The sequence below is a fragment of the Tupaia chinensis genome, unplaced genomic scaffold (genome assembly GCF_000334495.1).
Source record: "Tupaia chinensis unplaced genomic scaffold, TupChi_1.0 Scaffold000557_1, whole genome shotgun sequence".
In the NCBI taxonomy this organism is placed as follows: Eukaryota; Metazoa; Chordata; class Mammalia; order Scandentia; family Tupaiidae; genus Tupaia; species Tupaia belangeri.
In genome coordinates, this window is record NW_006160069.1 from 2,651,924 (window position 1) to 2,663,012 (window position 11,089).

At 40.2% G+C, this 11,089-nt stretch overlaps 1 pseudogene; it reads left to right on the top strand.

The window, feature by feature from the left end:
- Positions 1-4,929, top strand: part of LOC102496612 (succinate dehydrogenase [ubiquinone] flavoprotein subunit, mitochondrial-like) — a 58,464-nt pseudogene extending 53,535 nt beyond the window's left edge.
- The last annotated feature ends 6,160 nt before the right edge of the window (positions 4,930-11,089 follow it).

The window sequence follows — 11,089 nt, forward strand, 5'->3', positions numbered from 1 at the left end:
GCCTCTCCGGCCGCCGCCGGCTTAGCAGGGCCCCAGGGGGGACACGCCGAGCCCGGAAGGGCCCGGGACGTCCCGTGACCGGACGCAGCCTTGGCGTCCGGCCCGCCTCTGCCGCCGCCGCCGGCTTAGCAGGGCCCCAGGGGGGACACGCCGAGCCCGGAAGGGCCCGGGACGTCCGTGACCGGACGCAGCCTTGGCGTCCGGCCCGCCTCTGCCGCCGCCGCCGGCTTAGCAGGGCCCCAGGGGGGACACGCCGAGCCCGGAAGGGCCCGGGACGTCCGTGACCGGACGCAGCCTTGGCGTCCGGCCCGCCTCTGCCACCTTTATTCTTTTAATGATGTCCCATAGATACCAGACTTTCTTCATCTTTTAAAATTAATTAATTAATAATTGTCTGACTAGATTCTTTCAAAAGAGCTAAATTCAAGTTTTCTGCTTGATCTAGTCTTGTTGAAGTTCTAGATTGTATTTCTTAATTTATGCATTAAATTCTTCAGTTCCAAGATTTCTGTTTTATTTGGTTGTCTTTTATGATATCTATTATATTTGTTGAATTTATCACTCAGATTATGAATTTTTAAAAATTTCACTAAGTCATATATTTTTATTCTTTTGTATCCCACTAAGTTTCCTTAGGAGCATTATTTAAAATTTCTTTCATGCATTTCACAGATTTCCTTTTCTTTGGAGTTTCTTACTGGAGAATTATTGTCTACCTTCAGGGGAGTCATTTTCTTTTCCCTTCCTTTTCTTTGTGTGTATGTGTGTGTTTCTTGTGTCCTTATGTTGATATCTGCTTGCTCATCTTGTGGAAGAGTTGCCTATGCAGGTTTTATGGAGTAGCATCATAGGTAAAGGTTTTTCCTTATGGGTATGTTCTATATGGTGTTGGTTGTTTAGGTTCTTTGGCTTTGACTCTGAGTAGGCCAATCTGTGTATTCTCTGTATGTTGTCATGGCCTACAATCAAGGTCAGTGATGTCATGCGTGCCTCAGTGTCACTCACTTTCAGTTTTGATATGGAACCCTTTTGTTTGAGCATGGCGGGATAATGGTGAACTCCCAGGGTTATGAAGGGGCAGGGACCATTGGCCTTCAGGGTAGAATGTGCTCTAGGAGTGACTTTGTTCTAAAAGTGGCATTGTGCCCTAGCAGCATGTATCCCTGAAAACAGGGCAGGACCCTCTCTGGGTTCCCTCTCTGAAGTAATGCAGCCACGTGGAATCCAGGCAGCTCTTCATATTGGCATATGAACCAGTGAGAACTGCGATCTTCTGCTATAGTGGGGACCACAAGTGTCTGCTCTAGTACTGGGGACTGCTGCGAATTTTCTTGCTTTTCTCCACACTGTGGAGTCTCTCTTGGCTCTAGGTCAATTCTGATCGGGTGCTTTTCTTTCCTCTCTATATTGCCTTCCCAAATTTTATAGCTCCAGAGTTTCCATTATTTCCTTGGTGAATTCCAAAGATCTCCCCTGGATGGATACTCCATTTGAAGCATAATTTTTTTTTTTTGTCCTTTGTGGAGGATATGAGTTCTAGGTACCTATGGTCAGTCATTTTGATAATGACTTTATAACATTAATGAAAATTTATCAGAATGTTTTAGATAGATATTTTGTAGGTTACTTAAGTTTATTTTTTATGCACAATATCAGATTCTCTTCAAATAAAGACAGTTATTTTATTACCAATTGCTAAGAGCATTTATCATAAATAGAAGATCAATATTGTCAAATATGTTTTCTCTCTATTGAAATAATGTTTTTTTCTTTTGTGCTAATATGATGAATTACCTTGATTGATATTTAACTATTAACAAAACTTGGAATCTTGTGATAAGTACAGTTGGTCATGTGGTATTAAATTTTTTTATTGCTGAATTTTATTTACTAATATTTGGCAAGTATTTTTGTGTTTATATTTATAAGGGACTTTGAAAATATTTGAGCCAAATTTCCCCTCCCCCATAAATTGCTCCTCTTATTCATGGGTTTTCAATAATGTGATTAAGTTATACCTTCTCAGGGCCAGCAGGTAATGTGGTGGTTAAGACACTAGACTCTCACATGGCTGACATAGTTCAAGTCCCAGATCCAGTAGCTCGAAAATCACGATTTACGTGCATGCATGGCTAAAATCTTGAGAGAAGAATGGATGAGGGGGACTGTGGCATTGCCATCCTCCTGCGAGGAGTGATTTTTCTCTCTATTTCTTTATCTGGCAAGCCCATACTCCCTATTTAAAAAAAATTAATTAATTAAAAATATATACACCACCTTGTGATTTTGTCCTTACCCTCTTCGTTGAGTGTTTTGAATATGTGGGTTTATAGTTTTATCAAATTTGAAGAAAATTTTACTATTACTTCTTCATTTCAAATTGTCTTTTGTTTTTGTAGTGTAATTGTTTTGCAGGCAATTTTTTACTGCAATGTTTTGAAGACTCTGTTTACTTTTTAACATTTTATTCTCAATACATTAGTTTGCATAATTTCTATTTCTATGTCTTTGAGTTTATTGATCTTTAATTATCCAACTTCTCACCTGTTAGTTAATTTTTACTCTCAGATATTATGTTTGCCAATTCTATGTTACATTTGTTTCCCTAAGTCTTCCATTTCTCTTGAATTTTGATCTCGTTTCCATTTTTTTGTCAACATGTTTCTTAAATGTAGGAACACGTTTTAATGTGCTTATGTGGTAGTTCCATCATCTTTGTCTGTCAACTTCTTTTATTTTTTTTTTGTTCCCCCAAAAATTTATTCAAAAAAACAATAATAGTAAATGAAGTCATTTTAAGGATTTGTTCCTATCTTTTTGCACTTGCTATTCCAATTCTTTTCACTCACCACACTAATCTTTTCACAGAAGGGAGGGGACCTGGGGACCATTTTATTGAAGTGGCACTCAACTGGAGGGGCCTCTGTTATTAAATTTTTCAACTAAATTTATTTAAAAAATTGAAAAATAATCAAATGACTATTTCGAGCCACCTCACTTTCGGCCACTCCTGTTCTCCTTGTGGATTATGAACATTAAATAATCTTTGGGAAAGTGAGAGCAGCAATTCAGCTTTTAAAATGAAGACACTTGACCTCTCACTCTAGCTCTCTAGATACACAGAAGCGATGCAGCCCTGATCTGTCAACTTCTTAAAGATAGTGTAAAGCTCTTCCCCACCAGGTCACACACTGTTGCTGCACAGGGAGGAATCAATGCTGCCCTGGGGAACGTGGAAGAGGACAACTGGAGGTGGCATTTCTACGACACTGTGAAAGGCTCTGACTGGCTAGGAGACCAGGATGCCATCCATGACATGCCAGAGCAGGCTCCCACCTCTGTGGCCGAGCTAGAAAATTATGGCATGCCATTTAGCAGAACTGAAGATGGGAAGATTTACCAGCATGCATTTGGTGGACAAAGCTTCATGTTCGGGAAAGGCGGGCAGGCCCATCGCTGCTGCTGTGTGCGTGATCGGATCTGCCACTGGCTCTTGCACCCTTTGTATGGAAGGTCTCTGTGCTACGACACCAGCTACTTTCTGGAGTATTTGCCTTGAATCTCCTGATGGAGAATGGGGAATGCTGTGGTGTTATCACACTCTGCATAGAAGACGGGTCCATACACGGCATAAGAGCGAAGAATACTGTTATTGCTACTGGAGGTTATGGATGTACCTACTTCAGAGGCACATCTGCCCACACCAGTACTGGTGACAGCACCGCCATGGTCACCAGGGCTGGCCTTCCCTGCTAGGACTTGGAATTCATGCAGTTCCACCCTACAAGCATTTACGGGGCTGGCTGCCTCATCACGGAAGGGTGCTGGGGAGAGGGAGGCATCCTCATCAACAGCCAGGGCGAGAGGTTCATGGAGTTCTATGCCCCTGTCGCCAAGGACCTGGCATTCTGAGACGTCGCGTCTCGGTCCATGACTCTGAAAATCAGTGAAGGAAGAGGCTGTGGCCCTGAGAAAGATCATGTCTACCTGCAGCTGCACCATCTACCCTCAGAGCAGGTGGCCGCACAGCTGCCTGGTATCTCCGAGACAGCCATGATCTTTGCTGGCGTGGATGTCACCAAGGAGCCGATCCTTGTCCTCCCCACTGTGTATTATAACATGGGTGACATTCCCACAAACTACAAGGGGCAGGTTCTAAAGCACGCCAGTGGCCAGGACCAGGTCGTGCGTGGTGTGTATGCCTGTGGAGAGGCAGTCTGCGCCTCCGTGCACGGCGCCAACAGGCTTGGGGCAAACTCACTCTTGGACCTGGTTGTCTTTGGGCAAGCATGTGCCCGGAGCAAAGCAGAGTCCTGCAGACCAGGAGATAAAGTTCCTCCAATTAAGCCAAATGCTGTGCAGGAGTCTGTCATGACTCTTGACAAGTTGAGATTTGCTGATGGAAGCACCAGAACCTCAGAACTGTGAGACAGCATGCAGAAGCCCGTGAAAATCCATGCTGCAGTGTTCCATGTGGGAAGCGTGTTGCAGAAGGGCTGTGAGAGAATCAGCCAGCTTTATTGAGATCTGAAGCACCTGAGGACGTTTGACAGGAGAATGGTGTGGAACACGGATTTGGTGGAGACTCTGGAGCTGCAGAACCTGATGCGGTGCACGCTCCAGACCATCTATGGGGCAGAGGCACGGAAGGAGTCACGGGGCACTCACGCCAGGGAAAACTACAAAGTGCGGATTGATGAGTATAATTACTCCAAGCCCCTTCAGTGGCAGCAGAAGAAGCCATCTGCGGAGCACTGGAGGAAGCACACCCTATCTTAAGTCAATGTCGCGACAGGGAAGGTCACTCTGGAATATCCACCTGTGATCGACAAAACCTTGAACAAGGCCTACTACGCCACCATTCCACCTCTATTCGCTCTTACTGATGAGGCTAGTGGGGACAGAACTCGCTGTTGTAATTATGTATGATAGCTTGTGCATGTTGTTCGTATCACAGTTGTCCACACAGTTCTGTACTCGAGTGAAGAAGGGGGACATCCAAATACAGATTGACCCAGTCGTCAGCAGCTTGCTAGTAATTCAGCTGCCAGGGAGTGCCACACTGACTTTGTCCCTCGCTTCATTCTTGTGAAATGATAAAACTGGGCACGATTCTAAAATAAAGCATAAATCAACAACAACAACAACAAAAGAGAGTGTAAAGCTAATGTACTGTGAATCCTTCTTCTGGGATCTCTAATAAATGTCTCAGGCATTCAACAAGGGTGCTTCAGTTTAGGTGGTCAATATAAAGATGCTTTCTACGAGCTTTTTGGTACTCAGCTTATGGTTCCTTATAGCTTTTTATTTTTGCCCATACTCTTGCAGCTTTACTACATGAATTGTTTAGTTTTCCCCCATACATGTGTTGCCTGCATTTAGCCAAGTTATCAAGGGGCTTCATGCAGATTTCTAGAGCCATCTCCTGAGAGCTCCCTTGTCTCGAGTTCTCTGCTTTCCAAGTCCAGCTGTCTCCACCTCTCTAGACTCTAGTTCCATTCCATCAACTCAATGCTTGGCTTGGGCTCCCTGTTCTAATATTTAGCAAGTTCCTCCAGAAAGAAATTATCATATTATTCATTGTTTCCTCTTCTCTCAGGCATCATAGTCTCATATTGGTACCTATTCAATGCCTACACACAGTATTTTCACATTTTTCTTTTTTTTTAATTTAGTTTTTGAATTGTTTTTACTGGGAAAGTAAGCCCAATTCATGTAACTGTGTTATAAGCAGAAGTGGCAGTCTCATTAATTATTGAATCTTTATTTTGAAATGTAAATCTGTGTCAAAACTATAACATGCAATATCATACTTGCAAAAATCCGTATATTCTTCATATATGCTGATCTTAAATGGAATTAATAATAGAAGCTTTAATTTTGGGATTCTTTAGATACCTCTGCTTGTTCAGATCATAATATGACTTCAATTTTCACCCTGGCTCAATGAATAACTTTTTGGAAATAAATCCCCAAAAGCCAAATATAATTTCACCTTCTTCTAAGTAGATAAATGTATTTTGTTTCAGCTTTTCATTTATAATTTTCAGGAAAAAAATTGCATTCTTCAAAATGAATTTGTGGTAGTGGATTTTTTTTCATCCCCCTTTCTTGTTTTACATGCCAGGACCATATTCTTGCGTCAAATTCAAAACCAAATTGCAAAAAAGACAAGAGAAAACTTAGAACATCGAGAGAAACAGCAAAACCCAGCAAACTTGTATCAGACCTAACTTGTTTTCTTTTTCTGAATTATTTTGCAATACAAATAAATTTCAGCTACTCTTTTGAAGCTTTAAATTGTGTTCTGTCCCCGAACAGGATGGTTCATGGGCCCTTGTCCATTCATAGTCAGGTGTAATCTGTGTTTCTAACTGTGTTCACAATCACACTTTCATCTCTTTATCTGCCTCCTCATTCTTTATGTCCTATCTGTCTTGCCCTAAATCAGACAGCATATCACAAAGGTAGCCCAGAGTAGGACAACCACAGGGTTCCTAGTCTTGTGTACTTTCTGAGTCCATGAAGTTCACAGAAGTGTTGTTTTTGGTTGGAGTTTGCAGTGGGAAGCGAAGCAACAAAAGGGGTTAGGCGTGGTACTGTGCACGCCATGGGAAGGCATGCAGAAGTGTGACGTGGAAATGTGAAGTGCTGAGGACATGGATGAGTACTTAGTCCCTTTGAATCAATGGATGAAAGGATGCTGTTCACAGCACTGGCAGGTAATTTGACTTCTGGTTATGCGTTATTGATCTCTTCCCATAAAAACACAGCAGGGCAGGTGGTCACATATTTCCTAATTGGTTTTGGCATCTTGAGTTCCTGGTCATCTCTCTGTGTATGTGTTTTCTCCTGCAGGTAAATAAACTCACTCCAGCTGTCCTGGTGTGTCAACCCTTCCAATATACTTGGCCCTTAGCTCTGATTCGGCTGTACACAAACCAAGTACTGTCTCCAACCAACACTTAGTTTGGCTTCTCATTTCCTAGTTCCATAATACATGAGAGTTGTCTCATACAATTTTCAACTAAGCAAGCACTGAATCAGCACCTGCCTTACATCAGTTAGAGAAAAGATGGTATAAGATTTGAAAGTACTTATAAAACATACTTAACAGTATTTTAGGTGTGAGAAATTATTATCATTTGCCTGTTGACTTGAGGTTTTAGAGATGTGTATCTTGAGATATTTAGAACATGTTGTTAGTATACCTTAGTCAAGACCTGCACTCTAACCATTTTCTCAGGGCTGCTCAGATCTTTAACTCACTGGAATGAACAATAAATGGTTACTAGTTAAGCTAGAATATAAAATTGATTTTAGGGGATGAAGAGGTGACCATTTTGAAGGTGTTTTTATTTTGAAGACTTTACTTCTGTTGGTTGTTTTTCTCTCTTCATTTTCATGTCACTCGGAAGCTATTCATCTTAGTTTAAAACTAAACCTTTGGCACTTTTTAAAGGTGGTAAGACAAATACAGAGAACTTAAGTGAAAAAAAAAAATACTAAATTAGAGGACATAGTGAGGGGCCAAAATCTAAATGAGTGTCTATGGTCAAGGCCTAGGGACTTTCCAGAAGTGAGAAGGTCTAGCCAGGTTCTAGGTGATTTGACGATTTGGGTGAGGCTTTCCCATTCTGTGCCTCTTAATCCTCCTGGTAGATATGGTTAGTATATGAATTCAGCTCACTGCAATCTCATGTTCACTTCACGAACTTTTCACACATTAGCCATGTATTAACATTTTAATGCCATTAAAATGATGAAATAATTATGAAACAATTCCAATTAAAAAAGAAAGGTTTAAATTCTTAAGCTAATTCTCTGAAATGTTTAACTATTCATATGCAGTTTAGAGGAAAATATATTTAAGATTTTATTACAGGAGTCACAGGAAGAAACACTCATTCTCCTAAAGTTTTCTTCTCATAATCCTTCATTCAGTGTTTTATTCAGTGTCTTTCTGTTTCTACTTTTATTCATGACTTGATTTTGTTAATATATTCAGCTTTTCATTCACTCATTAAGTGTGAGTGGAAATGAAGTTCCATCAGAAGTTTAGCACAAACATGATTGGTTTACTTCAGGGTAAGCCATCAACCAAAGGTGGAAAAAATTCTATTTGCTGGAAAATTTGCTAACAGGCATTTGGTTACTCAAAGACTTGTTCACAATGTGGGACCTGCGGGTGGGAGTCTGGGTGGAGAGAAGACAAAATATAATAAACACAACAGACTTTCATTGGCATCAAACTGGTTGGAATGCATTAGGAAAACAAGTTGTGAGAGAACTATGAAAACAGGCTTTGTACTTGTGAAGTGGAACAATTTCAGAGATGCCGATTATAAGGATTGGAACGAATCGTAATGCCCCGAAGCAAGGTTTCTGTTTCAGGCCTGCATATGACATTTCATCCTTCATTCTTTGAGAAATCTTACTTTGCAAACCGGAGGTATACCAGACCCCTCTAGAATCTTTGAATTTCATTCACATAGAAAACTAACATAAATACATGTTCCATTTTTATAGTAAGTAAAGGTTAGGCTGAGATGAATCAAATGACATTGAGTTTGTCTTTTTTAAATTAGAATAAAAATTTATGAATGTAGACTCTGTTGTTTTTATTAAAAGGATATTTTAGAATATTTTCTTTTTTTAAGATAGATTTATTTTCCTCTTTCATTTGTTGACTCCAATATGAATTTAAATAAGCTTTTGGTTTATTTGACTTTTGATTTTAAAGGGCAGGAGATGAATTTTAGTCTCTATATTTGGAAGATTGTCTTTGGAATATGGCCCTCTTAACTTCCTGGAGGAAGTAGCAATTAAATTGGTCCTTATAGAAAGGGCACAATTTCTTTCTTTCTTATTTTCTTAAAATTATTTATTTGTTTAATTCCATTTGTTATTGTGATTATTATTTTTTATTTGACCAAAGAAAGAGAAAGCAAAAAAGCAAGCCGCCAGGTCTGGGATTTGAAACATGATTGGCCATGTGGAAATCCAATGCCTAGCCACCTGCTTACCCTGAAAGAGCACAGTTTTAATAACAAAAGAAGAGGCTAGAGTGCCCTGTACATACAGCATGGGGTCCTTATTGCAAGGACGTGCTAAGTAGCCTCATGGTGCAGGTAGTGTAGAACGTAGGAAAATTTAAGGCAAGGCAGGAAAGTTACGTTGGATATGCCCTGGAATGCCAGGACCAGGGGTTCTATTTTAATGGTTGGCACTCGGTGGACAAGCAGTTTTAAGTAGAACTCTGTGGAGATAGTGGGGCAATGAAGAAATACCAAATGTGTACAGAATTATTCTTCAGTGCTATGTATTATTTAGGCATGGTATGTTCCCCATTATGCAGAGAAGAGAACTAAGTCTCAGAGAGGTTGTAACTTTGCTAATATCTATAGCTAGAACATTTGGAGCCGAGTTAGCTGAATGAACAAAGCCTGAGCTTCCAGAGCAATGAGATGAAAGAAATGCTTCAAGATAGGAAATCTGGCCTAAGGCATTGAGTCTGGAAACAGAGATACTAGTTGGGAGACTCAAGCCTACATCTAGGTGGAACCCATAAACTATGTCTAATGTTACAGATCATAGAGCAAGCACCATGATTTGTTTTATTATTATTATTTTGATTAAAAATATATAGGATTTCTGAGCTAGTACATGAAGTATGCTCTATAATACACTTTCACTTAACTTCCATGAAAATACCCATAATGACACACAGAGTGGCAGCAACACTATTAATTAAATATAAGAAGAAAACAAAGCAGAATTTTCTCTAAATGCATCTCTAGTGTGACAGATTTGAAAAGTATGTTCTTGGACTACAAGCTCTAGGTTCTATTCTCTGAACCCAGACAAAAAAGAGACCACCAAAGCAATGAGGCAAATCTGTATACCTCTCTGTTACATGTATTGAGTAATTAGGTTGAAGGAGTTCTACTCTGAACAAAGACGTCTACTTCTGAGCTGTGCATGCACTAGAATCTGAACTATTTAAACCTATGGTTCGGATCTTTCCCTTGTTTCTTCTACACACATCAATTTATCTCTTGGCATTGATACAGAGATTACATATCTCAGCATGTAAAAGGTCAGGGAGAAAAGGGAGCTGGAAGTCAGTAGAGATGGGAAAATGTTTCTGGTAGCAACTGAAGGTTTGAAGAAGAGTTGTAAACTATATCTGATTCTAGTATTGTCAGAGTGACCTATTCTTAGTGTTTAAGAAGCCCCAGACTCAGTTCAGCAGCATAAAATTAAAAAAAAAAAAAAGATTGCATAACTCTTCTTCGCTTTTAGATACTTAGAGAGAACTCTCTAAATTGAAATGGCTCTTGAAGGAAGCTAATCATCTTTTTATTGCAAAAATTATATCAAATATAATTTTATCTTCATTAAAAAAACAGGTAATTATAAACGAATCTGAACCAAAGCATGCATCCTATTAAAAGAAAATACAGAATAAGGAAAGAGAACATTGTCTCAAAGGCAAGGAAAAATACTTTACTTCCTTGACTTCACATTTAAATCTCCTGAGATTTTTAATTTTTTTTTAATATTACACCTGGGGACTAGCAGTTAGCATAATGGCTATGTCACTGGACTCCCATGTAGTTGACCACGGTTCTAGTCCCGGACCTGGTGGCTTAAACTTACGCTGGACATGTGTGTGTGCGTGCCCAAGATCCCAAGAGGAGAATGGAGGAGAAGGGATTGTGGTGTGACCATCCTCCCTGGGGGGTGATTTCCTGCTTTCTGTCTCTCTGTCTTTCTCTCAAGTACACACGCCCTATAGCAAAAACCTCTCCAAATAAAGAAAAGAAAAAAAATACATATCAAACCTGGGCCTTTCAGCCAGAACTTTTGATTTAATTTATCTTGAGTAAGTGATGGCCACACTGCAACTCCTTCTCCATTCTCCTCTTGGGAGTTTGGACACACATCCACATGCGCCCAGCATGAATTTCAAACCACTCGGTCTGGGACTTGAACCATGGTAGGCCACGTGGGAGTCCAGCACCTTAACCACTACGTCACCTACTGGCACCGTTTTTCTTTCAATACATTCTTTTTTTTTTTTTTT